Genomic DNA, 13,027 nt, shown 5'->3' on the forward strand with positions numbered 1-13,027 from the left:
GCAGTGGCACTCTTTACCTTCTTTACTTTAGCAGGAACAGCTTCCTCCTGAGTGCTTGCATCTTCTTCCAGGACATACTCAGCTACTGATTGAACTAGGAAATCAGAGTCACTTTCCTTAAAGATGGGAGGAAAGTCCCTGATTATCTCAGTTTCAGCAGTTGTCATCTCTAACCACTTTTCATCTTTAGGGGCTTCTTTGATGAACTTCATAGAGCATAAGCTCCTGCTACTGATAGTCCTTTCAGCAGTAGAGACTTCGAAACATCTATCAGAAGCACTTCTTGTCCTTTTTAAGAACTCCAGCACCCTTCCTTGATAAAAGATTTCAGACAGCAATCTTCCATAGGGTACTTGTTTTCTTCCTCTGATAGTGCTTTCATTTATGGCCCAGCAGAGATGATCCATTACATATCTTGGGAAGTTTATCTTTTCCAGAATAGCCATGAAGTAAATTGCTAGCTTCTGTTGATTGTTGGGTTGGTCAGATCCTCCTGCTCTTTGAAAGAAGCAATCATTACTGAATTTCACCAACATCCTGTTGTGAATCTCCATTTCAGAAGGCTTTGCATCTTTCTTCCCACCCAAAAGAGTGTTGTAGTAACCTTGTAGCAGGACATCTTCCTTCCTGACTATTTCTTGGAATCTTCCCTCTGCATCCATCCTACAAGCTTTAGCTATAACGTCCTCAGTGATGGTTATAGGAATGCCCATCACTTCAGACCTTATTTCTAAGCTATCAAAAGATGTAGGATTCATATCCATGACCATTTTCCCTTTCTTTGACCCCGCTTGTTTGCTTACGACTTTTGCAGGCTTTTCATTGTACACTTCAGCTTTTAACCAAAAGTCCTTGACCAAGTTCACATATGTTGGCCCATTTAGCATCTTGAAATACTCAGACATCATCTGAGTTTCTATCAAGCCTTCCATGTTTACTTCATACTTCTTGAGTGAAGCAAAATCCACCGGTGACTCTACTTGAACTATTAAGGATTCCCATGGAATATCCATAGTCTTCTCTTTGTAGATGGACCCAGATTCTGATACGCTTTGCTTGTTTGATGTAGATTCTGAAACTTTTGAGCTTGATGATGCCATTTGATGATTTACGAAGATTTGAAGAAGATGAAGATTTTAGGGTTCTAAGGTTGAGAGAATGCGCTTACTTCGCAAGAGGTTTGAGAGCAAATGTGTTTGTTGTGAGTGAGTAGTGTGTGAATTGACAAAGTGTTAGAAGTAAAACGATTGCAATTCAAAAGAGACAAACAAACATAACATTAATGACAAAATTGGGGGCGCGTGAAAAGTACTTTCAAAGCTATTAAATCATCATTGCCCTTTTAGTTATACACCAACACATACAGGCCACGTAAGAAGTTCACAGAGTAACTACCAAGTTAGTGGGCCAGAAGTTACTTTTTAAAAGGTAACTTCCAACGTTTCCACTAATTCAACTATTCAGAAGCAATAAATCCAGCTTCTGGACTTCAGATGCTGACGTCATCATCAGAAGCGAGTTTTCCTCAGAACCTCAATAAAGAGCTTCTGATGGACTACCGCTTCTGAACTAACTTCAGAACCTAAAATCCTATTCAGGAGCAAGCAAGCATTTAATCAGATACAAAGTGCATGTTCAAATTTTTCTTTATAAAATCAAATCTTTCAACAGTTAAAGGCTTAGTAAATATATCAGCCCATTGATTTTCAGTATCAATGAATTGTATATCTAAAATTCCTTTTTGAACATAATCTCTGATAAAATGGTGTTTGATTTCAATGTGCTTCGCTCTTGAATGCAAAATTGGATTTTTAGACAAACAAATAGCAGCAGTATTATCACAATAAATGGGAATACTGTTAGCAGTTATCTGATAATCTTCCAACTGATGTTTCATCCAAAGTAGTTGTGTACAACAACTTGCAGCTGAAATGTATTCTGCTTCTGCTGTAGACATAGCAATAGTTGTTTGTCTTTTGCTAGCCCAGGATATAAGATTATCACCCAGAAATTGACAATTGCCACTGGTTGACTTTCTTTCAATCCTATCACCAGCATAATCAGCATCACAGAATCCAATTAGCTTATAATCTAAGGATTTCCTATAAAGGAGTCCAAGATTGGTCGTTCCTTTCAAATACCTGAAGATTCTCTTGACAGCAGTCATATGAGATTCTCTAGGATCTGATTGGAATCTTGCACACAAGCATACACTGAATAAAATATCTGGCCTAGATGCAGTGAGGTATAACAAAGAACCAATCATACCTCTATACAGCTTCTGATCTACTTTAGCTCCTTCATCTTCTTTGCTTAAGGTGCACGTAGGGTGCATTGGAGTGTTCATCACTTTACAATCTTCAAGTTTGAACTTCTTCAGAAGCTCCTTTGTGTACTTTGATTGATGAACATAGACTCCATCTTTGCATTGATTGATTTGAATGCCCAGGAAGAACTTCAGCTCTCCCATCATGCTCATTTCAAATTCATCCTGCATTAACTCAGAAAATTCCTTGCAAAGAGATGCATTAGTAGAACCAAATATTATATCATCAACATATATTTGCACAACAAGAATATCTTTCCCAAGGGTCCTTCTGAAGAGTGTAGTGTCAACCTGTCCTCTCTTAAAGTTATTTTTGATTAAGAAATTACTTAGTCTATCATACCAAGCTCTGGGAGCTTGTTTCAAGCCATATAGTGATTTCTTCAATTTAAAAACATGGTCAGGATATTTAATATCCTCAAATCCAGGAGGTTGCTTAACATACACTTCTTCTTCTATGACACCATTGAGAAATGCACTCTTGACATCCATCTGATATAATATTATGCCATGATTAACTGCATAGGAAAGAAGTAACCTGATTGCTTCCAATCTTGCAACTGGAGCAAACGTTTCAGTGTAATCAATGCCTTCTTGTTGACTATACCCTTGTGCAACAAGTCTGGCTTTGTTTCTTGTTACTTCACCTTGCTCGTTCAGCTTGTTTCTGAATACCCATTTTGTTCCAATAATGTTCTTGTGCTGAGGTTTGGGTACCAGATCCCACACATCATTTCTTTGAAATTGATTCAACTCTTCTTGCATAGCTAGGATCCATCCATCATCTGAAAGTGCTTCATCAACTGTTGTAGGTTCAATCATTGAGATTAGTCCAATCATTGACTCTTCTTGTCTGAAATGTGATCTTGTTCTTCTTGGACTATCTTTGTTTCCAATGATTAGCTCTTCAGGATATGAAGACTTGTGTTTGAATGTGTTTCTGGGAGGATCTTCTTGATGTGAGTCATCTTGTGCTTCATCAGAAGCAGCTTCATCTTGCGCTTCTGATGTGGGTTCAGCTTCTGGACTATCTTCAGACTCAGCTATCTGATCAGGTTCTGGAGTAGCTTCAGGAACCTGTATCTCTGCAGAACTTTCACCTTGCTTTGAAGTTTTATCTTCAAGCTCCTTGTCATCAAATTTAACGTGCATAGATTCTTCAACACAGAGTGTTTCTGAATTATACACTCTGTATGCCTTTGACCTTTCAGAGTAACCCAAAAAGATTCCTCTTTGGGCCTTGGCATCAAATTTCTTTAGGTAGAGCTTGTTGTTCAGAATGTAACATGTACATCCAAATTGATGAAAGTAAGAGATATTGGGTTTTCTTCCTTTAAAGAGTTCATATGCTGTTTTCTCCAAAATAGGTCTAATATAGATCCTGTTTTGAACATAGCATGCTGTATTCACTGCTTCTGCCCAAAAATGTTTTGGTAAATTGTTTTCATGAATCATGGTTCTGGCCATTTCTTGTAAAGTTCTATTCTTTCTCTCTACAACCCCATTTTGTTGTGGTGTTCTAGGAGAAGAGAATTCATGGAAAATTCCATGTTTTTCACAAAAAGCTTCAAATGGCTCATTTTCAAATTCTCCACCATGATCACTTCTGATTTTCAAAATTTTTGATTCTTTTTCAGATTGAATTTGAGTGCAGAAGCTACTGAATACATCACACGCAACATCTTTACTCTTTATGAATTTCACCCAAGTCCATCTGCTGTAATCATCAACAATGACTAATCCATATCTACTTCCATATAAGGATGCAGTACTCACTGGTCCAAATAAATCAATATGGAGTAATTCCAAAGGTCTTGAGGTTGAAACAATGTCTTTGGTTTTAAAAGATGATTTCACAATTTTCCCTCTCTGACATGCACCACAGAGTGCATCTGAATGATAGTCAATGTCTGGTAGCCCTTTCACAAGTTGTAACTTACTAAGCTTAGAGATTAACCTCCAGTTAGCATGTCCCAACCTTCTGTGCCACATCCATTTCTTATCATTCACTGATAGTAGGCAAATCACCTTCTGATCAGCCAGTTCAGAAAAATTGATTTTATAGACATTGTCAACTCTCTTTCCCTTGAACACAATGGATTTGTCTTCCTTGTTGATTACTGTACAGTTGGGTTTTTCAAAAAGCACATCATAACCATTATCACAAAATTGACTAATGCTCAAAAGGTTATGTTCAAGACCATCTACCAACCATACATTATTAATTGAGGTAGAGGAATTACCAATAGTTCCTGTACCTATGATCTTGCCTGACTGGTTGCCTCCAAATTTCACATTTCCTCCCTCTTTCATTGTTAGGCTGAGGAACATGGACTTGTCTCCTGTCATGTGTCTCGAGCAACCACTGTCTAGGTACCATGATCTTTGCTTTGGCACTGCTCTTAGACATACCTCGTTTTCATCTTCTGAGTCTGAATCTGATCCAGCTTCTGAAGTTGCTGTTGCTACCAACCCAACAGCTACCTTTGCATCTTCATCAGCTTCCTCTTTATCAGATCCAGATTCACTACCCAAATCATCCCAGGTTGCCATTAAACTCTGCTTAATCTGCTTCTTGAGTTTGCTTGGTTTGAATGTAGACCTCTTTGACTTGTCCTTTGACTTTTCTCTTTGAAGATCAGGGCATTCAGCAATGAAGTGTCCAGGCTTCTTACAGTTGAAGCATCCCTTCTGATCTTCTTTCTTTGAGCTTCTGGAGTTACCCCTTCTGGAGAGAAACTTTCTGTTCTTCTTGGCCAGATATTGAAGTCTGTTTGAGAGCATGGCCATTTCAGCAGCATCTGGTTCAGAATCTGAACTTGACTGTTCTTCCTCTTCAGATTCAACCACTTTGAGAGCTTTTGATGACTTGCCTTTGGATGGAAGAGCTATTGATTTACTCTTCTTAGTAGACTCATGTTCATTAAGACTTAACTCATGAACTTTGAGAGAACTAACAAGATCTTCGACACTTAAAGTGTTTAAATCTTTAGCTTCCTCAATGGCAGTCACCTTTGGTCTCCATCTAGCAGGTAAGCTTCTGAGTATCTTGCTTACATGATCAGAAGCAACATAGCTCTTCTTTAGAATCTGTAGCCCAGAAACTAAAGTTTGAAACCTTGAGTACATCTCCTCAATAGTTTCATCATCCTTCATCTTGAATAACTCATACTGATGTACAAGCAGGAGAGCCTTTGCTTCTTTGACCTTCTTGCTCCCTTCATAATTTGAACAGAGAGAAGCAAACATAGCTTTAGCAGTGGATTTGTCACTCATCTTCATGTATTCTGCTTTGGGTATGGCCGTGACAAGAGCTCCTCTGATAATATGATGCTTCTTGTAGAGTTTCCTCAGTTCTGGAGTATGTTTCTTTCTATCCACAGCAGCTCCTTCTTCATCAAGGACTAAACCACCAACGCCGTCTTCCAGAATATCCCACAATTCTTCATCTAGGCTCATGATGTAACTGTAAAAATTGGTCTTCCACCAAGAGAACTCTTCAGCATCTCCATTGAACTTTGGAACTTTTCCAACACTGGTTTTCTTACTATCACTATAATCATGTGAGACATTTTTATAGCTAGTATCACCATCAGGAGGAGGAGTAGTCATGTTTTTCTCAGATCTTTGACTGTTGCACGTTTAAGTGATACACAACAGACCAAGGCTCTAGATACCAATTGAAGGTGAGAAAAACACAAGAAGGGGGGTTGAATTGTGTTTTAGAAAAAATTCTTCGTTTCTCCTAAAAACTGAACACACTGATCAGAAGCTAAGCGAGACAGCTTCTGAAGTGATAATCAGAATCTAAATGCAGCGGAATAAAACAGAGAGAGAGAAGAAGAACGACACAAAGCAATTATACTGGTTCCTTCCACAATCCGGAAGTAGTCCAGTCCCCCTTGCACTTCCAAGGAGATTTCACTATGAGTAATATCTGATTACAAATGCTCAAGCACACAAGCAAGAGACTTCCAATGCTCAAGCACACAAGCAAGAGACTTCCTTTGCTCAAGAACACAATCAAGAGACTTCCTGCTCAAGCACAACTGCAAGAGACTTCCTAACTAAACAAAATTACACAGAAAATTGTTTAAGGTTGAACACTTGATATACAATCAGAGGTGCTCACAATACAAATCAGATACAGACTCAATGGACTTAAGAATTTCTAAGATATGACTTTGAGACACAGAAATTCTAAGTGAATGCAGAACAATTTCAGCAGAGGTTTGGTACTTGTGAAAATCTTGTGAGTCTTTCGTTCAGCGTTCTTGCATTACCAAATCTCTAGGTCTTCACTCCTTTATATAGAGGTGTGAAAGAGACGTTGTGAAATTGCCAGCACACCAAAGAGTCGTTGTTGAAGCTTGATCTTTCACCAATGATCTTTTGCCTGATTTGATTGTTGTCCTATGAAGAACAAATTTGAAATCCATTCCTTATCCAAAGGAACATCTATGCAGGCGAAACCGTATTCTGGAGCTGTTTTCTTGTCCTGTAGCGCGGACACAAAACAGAGTAGTGAAGAACGTGGTTGTACAATTCGTACAAAGTACAATGTCAACGCTTTCGTCCAAATTGCAAACACACGCCTTCAAACACCTTTGAAATGACCGTTGCAAACTCCACTAATCCTTTGTTTGTGTTTTCGAATCCAATAGACAGCTTTTGCATTGATAATTCTTCAATTCTTGATTCTTTGCAAATCCAGTTGATATTCAGCTTCTGGTGAAATGGCTTCTGATGATGCAGCTTCTGATGATGCAGCTTCTGATGACGCAGCTTCTGATGATGTGGCTTCTGATGACGTGGCTTCTGGACCTCTTGTCTTCAGAAGCACTATTCTTCAGGAGCAGCCTACTTCAGGAGCGCTATTTCTTCAGGAGCAGCTTGACTTCAGGAGCGCTTTTTCTCTTCAGTAGCAAGTTGCCTTCAGGAGCGTCCAAGCTTCAAATTTTTGTTGTTTCCATAGCTCTTTATTTGCTCATTCAGAACCAATGATGATGTAACTTTATAATTATGGTCCTGTACACTTGAACAAATATTAGCTAGTCCAATTTACAATTTTTAATACCTTGTTATCATCAAAACCCTTTAAGGTTCATTGTTAAACACATTTTGTTCCAACATTATGGATGCATGAATGAAACGATCACCATATTAGTTTTTAGGTTTAGGTTTATATTTAAATAGCTAAATAAATTAAATAACTGTACACCAATAATAAATTAAATATTTATTATATTATATAAATATGTATATGCGGGTTGCGGGGCTAAATTTGCGGGTAATTACCCGGACCCAAGCCCATACCCATAAATGCGGGGTTTTACTCTACCCATTGCGGGTATTTTTTGCGGGTGCCCGTCGGGCCTGGGTCCAATTGCCATCCCTATTATCAACTGAGTTAAGCTCATGGAGACATTCATTTTATTCTTTAGAGTGCATGATTCGAATCATGCTTCTTAATAATTTTTCAAATCATGAAAAAGTTTTTTACTCATTTTTGTCTTTGGAGTGCATGATTCGAATGAAGCTTCTTAATAATTCTAAGGCCACCTCCCCGGGTCCTTTAAGTTTCATATTTGTTTCAGATAGATCCTTTAAGTTTCTAAGGTTTCAGATATGTCCTTTAAGTTTCTAAGGTTTCAGATAGGTCCTTTAAGTTTCGAGTTTGTTTCAGATAGGTCATTTCTATCAACCTCTGTTAAGCCAAAGTTGATCTGTCCGTTAAGCCAAAGTTGATCTGGTTGGGAAAAAATGGATGCCAAGTGTCAGAGAGAACCACCTCACCCACTTAACGGACATATCAGCTTTGGCTCAACGGACAGAACAACTTTGACTTAACGGAAGTTGACAGAAAAGACCAATCCGAAATAAACTCGACACTTAAAGGACCTATCTGAAACCTTAGAAACTTAAAGTACCTATATGAAACAAATGTGAAACTTAAAGGACTCAGGGAGGTATTTGGCCTAATTCTAACCACCATATAAATTCAAGGTACCAGGTTTTTTTTGGATATCCTAATTCGAATTACAGTTAAACATACGACAAACTAGTTCAAATCATGTGTTTTAAAAGAAGTTACAAGATTTTCTTAGTCATGATGATTTGAATACATGATACTCTAATTCAAACTACGGTAAAAGGCTGATTTGAATGACCATATTCATTATGCTTCTTTTTTTAAATGATTTTGTTCACTAATCAAAGGAAAAGATTTGGAAAAATCTATTCACCTCAGCAAGGGTTTTTGATTCAAGACTAACAAGATACAAATGGGTATTCTACTATATACTAATAATAATAAACCAAAATTGGTAAAGAAACAAAAGTAAATCATGTTAGCTTTGATGGGCAGAACTGAGAAAATATATGATATGTTTCCATCTTTATGCTAAATATGATGATGGTATTATTAATCAAGTGTTAAGGAACGTACCTCAAACACAGAGAAGAAACAACGTCTAGTGGCATTAATTATTAAACGATGGTTCAATTGTTAAGCTTGAAAGAAATATTTATATACCAAAAGATGAAGTAGGTGTTCAGATGCTCTAAGCCGGCCATGACGTTTACTTCACTTGACTAGAGCTCTATTTTGTTAAGGTTGAACGTATCACTTCACTTGACTAGAGCTCTATTTTGTTTTATTTTTTTGAAGGAGAGCTCTATTTTGTAAAAAGTAGTGAATAACACGAGTTTTTTTTTTTTTTTTTAACTAGTATGATACCTGTGGTAAGCAAGGAGATTTAATGCACTTATAAAATTTTAATAAAAATATTATTTTTAATTTAATGAAAGATTAATTTACACAGACATAATTAGTGAATATTTTTTTTAGGGAATTAGTGAATATTATTTTAGGGAATAAATAAGTCAACATAAATTCGAAGTAAACTTAATGTATATTAAAAAGTTTTTTTTGACAAAAAAAATTATAAATTATAAATTTAAAAGTAATATTGTGTAGTTTTGTAAAAAAAAATTATATAGTTTTATTTAGATACTTGGTCTTACAAATAATATAAAGTATATATGTAGTTTTGTTTCAGCGGATGGAGGTTTGGGTAGCTTTGCTGGTTTGAGATTAGGGATAAGGAGTTGACGGTCATGAGTTCAAATTCTGACAAATGAGTAAAATATTAATCTAACATTTGTCATTCAAAAGAAAAAAAAATATAAAGTATATATTAAGTTTTGTTTGGGGGAGGGGGTGTTGGGTAGCTTGACTGGTTTGAGTCAAGGGATGAGGAGTTGGAGTCATGCCATGTGTTCAAACTCGAACGAAGGAGTAAATATTAACTTCACAACTTATTATTAACATTCATTCAGAAAATAAAAGTAATTGGTTCAATCTCTCTAAGATAAAATAATATTTTCACTAAGAATATATCATATTGACATTTTAAGAAAAAATAATTATATTCTGTTTTTTTTTGTTTTACCCATGCATGTGTGTGTGTGTGTGTGTGTGTGTGTATATATATATATATATATATATATATATATATATATATATATATATATGTAAAACCTAATAGGGAATTGGGAGCCGCTCCTTCCTCTCGATTTACACAGCCGCTCTTTCTTCTTGCTAATCCCATCTGAACGACAGCCGCCGCTCCGCCACTCAACCACCACGATGTAGATCCGGGAGATGGTGACGCGAAGAGAGCTTTTCTTCGCATCACCGTCGCACCCTTCTTCCTCCGGCGGTCCATCTGTCTTTCCAGTTTGTCGTATTACCATCGTCGTTCACAGGTTCGTACATTGGTTCCTTGTCGGAGTTTAAGGGTTGTGTAGTTTAGGTTGCTGCTCCACCGTTTTGAACCTCGGAAGTCCGGCGCCGCCTTATCCAGCGGTGGTTGTTGGTTCTTTTCTTGGTATGTTCGTGTTTCGTTGCCAGATTTTGTTCGTGGGTCAGAGTTCCGGGTCTGCTCCGTTCCATATCTGTTTTGAAGTTTTGAAACAGATAGTAGTTTATGCATTTCGGGTGGTCTGTTGTTTGTTTCTGTTCGAACTGCGGTCACCGTTCTGCAGTGCCTACGGTTTTGGTTTGAAAAACTGTCGCTACTTTCTTCTGTGGTGACGATTTTGGTGGGTTCAAGAGAAGTCGGGTTGTGTGCCTCCACTTCGTCGGTCTTTAATCAATTTCTAGGTTTTGTTTTGGTTCATGACTCATGGATGCGGTGATGGGTTTTTCAGTAATTGTTCATGCTTATGGGTTTGTTTGGCTTGAAAGAGCGTTAATGACTGCTGTGATTTGGTAACAGGGGTTTGTTGGAACTTGAATATGACCGTGTTGACGGTTAATTCATTCGTCATATCAAGAAGTGAAGACTCATCTTGGCCAGCTGATGGTCAACCTATATGGTCTTCAATCCGCTTAGATCCTTTGAATTCGTTGTAAATGAATTGTTGGGGTTCGAACTATTTTGGACTCGAAAGAGTCGTTAATGCTTGCTGCTGATGGTGCAGGGAGTTGATGGAACGTGATCATTTCTGTGTTGACAGTCGTTTCATTTTCCAACTTATAGACCCGGTTGGTGCTCACAAACATCGTTTGTCAGTCTTGACTAGGTTTGACTCGAGTGTATGTTCTTAACGTGTTTGTAATGCCCGTTTGGGTTGGCTTGCACACCTTTATGTTTTTACTGGGTTTAGGTCTATGTCCCCCAAGTTTTTTTATGTACTTTTTTCATTTTTTTTAATAATATATATATAAGCACGTGACATATGATTAAAGTATAGTTGAGAAATCACCTATCCTCTTTTTTGATGTTATTATGCTCTGGCCTTATAAAATACACACACACACACACACACACAGAGAGAGAGAGAGAGAGAGAGAGAGAGAGAGAGAGAGAGAGAGAGAGAGAGAGAGAGAGAGAGAGAGAGAGAGAGAGAGAGAGAGAGAGAGAGAGAGAGAGAGAGAGAGATTGAGAGAGGATCCATTGAATCCAAGAGTAAGTCTAAAGACTTACTCTTGGAGTCAATGGACCCCTTCTCATCTCTTACCATAGAAATCTTTAGTAATTAATCATAGCCATTAATTAATATTAAAATCAATGATCAAGATTGGGGGTAAGTGTTTAGACTTACTCTTGCAGTCAATGGATCCATTCTCTCTCTCTCTCTCTCTCTCTCTCTCTCTCTCTCTCTCTATATATATATATATATATATATATATATATCTGTGTGTGTCAAGATCCGTTGACACCAAATCCTACGCCTCTATTTGTTAATCCAAAGACTAATAATAGTTTTCTAAATCAACCCACACAAGTCTCTATTTCGTTGGTGTAGTCAATCATCAAACTTAATTTGAAACTGTGCCATATCCACTCATCAGACATCGATATGCAATAAATCAAACTTCATTCACTAAATTACAACCTAATTAGATACCATTCATGTAATATTTATGAAATCAATTACACGTAGAGGAAGTAATTTTGAATGAGTGTCTTGATGGATGGAATTTAAGGTTTGGGAATGAGTTGCATAGATGTCGCCATTTGATAATTGAAATACTCCCAACAATTTCATATCTGAATACATATACATAAAATACTCGTACCAAACCCATCCAAATACCCCTAAATTCATTATTTTTTTTTCTTCTTCAATTGCGATATTTCCCATAATATTGGCACAAATTGTCTTCATGAGCAGCTATTGATACAAGAAATTAACAAATAGAGAATAGAGATGTAGATAAGAAATAACAAATTTTTCAGAAAAGAATAAGGAGGAGTATCACGATGCACCCTGTTTTCAATTCCAGATTTTCAGTTATTGAAATTAACCTGAGGGATGAGACACAAACACAAAACTAGGGATTTGAGGAAAAAAAGATACCCGGCAAAACTTGCTCATGTGATAATTTATCAAGGTCTGAACATATATAAGAGCATCAAAAGCATAAGAGAAGGTAAAGACTTCATAGAAGATCTGAAGAAAGGTTAATCAGAAGTCAACAAATGATCAGAAGTGAAGAAGTCACCCAAAAGTTGCTGTAGACCAGACTCTGGATCATCAGACTCTGAGTTAACCCAGACTCTGAGTCATCCAGACTCTGAGGTATTGATGGTCGGATTAGGCAACTGTACCAAATTGTTTACCAAGTAAAAAAGTGATAAGTAGAGTATCATATTAACAGGGATTGTCGTTTCATCTAAAGAATTCACGTTACTTATTTGGGAACAAAATAAATAAATAAGATAAGGGTTTAAAGTTTTTCAATTTAATCTGTTTGCAACAGTGCAAGTTTACCTGTTTGATTGCAGAATGTTAGTAGTGGTTAAGATTCTTTGAATCCCTTCTATTAATTTGTTGGAATTAATTAACAGTCAAGTCGCGTTCAATTATTCTAAGTAGACTATCTAAGTGATGAGTACGTCGGGACGTGATAACCTAATCTGTTTGTCAAGTTGCACCTGCTCGTCGCACGTTGATCCTTACATGCAGGGTCCTACACTCTCGGTTAACTTCGGTCTATCCCTCCTTCTGTTGAGTTGCACCTGCTGGTCACATGGTGATCCTTACATGTGGGGTCTTACTCCCTCAGGGGTAATTGAAACATAAACTTAAATTTAAGTTCCTAAATTTCCAAAGGTATGGTTTTTAGTGTTCCTAAAGGTTCTCTCATATATGAATCTTAGAAGTACATAGCACACTCTACCTCTCGGT

Source organism: Medicago sativa, chromosome 1 (assembly GCF_051527215.1).
Source record: "Medicago sativa cultivar Bolivia chromosome 1, Bolivia_mono, whole genome shotgun sequence".
In the NCBI taxonomy this organism is placed as follows: Eukaryota; Viridiplantae; Streptophyta; class Magnoliopsida; order Fabales; family Fabaceae; genus Medicago; species Medicago sativa.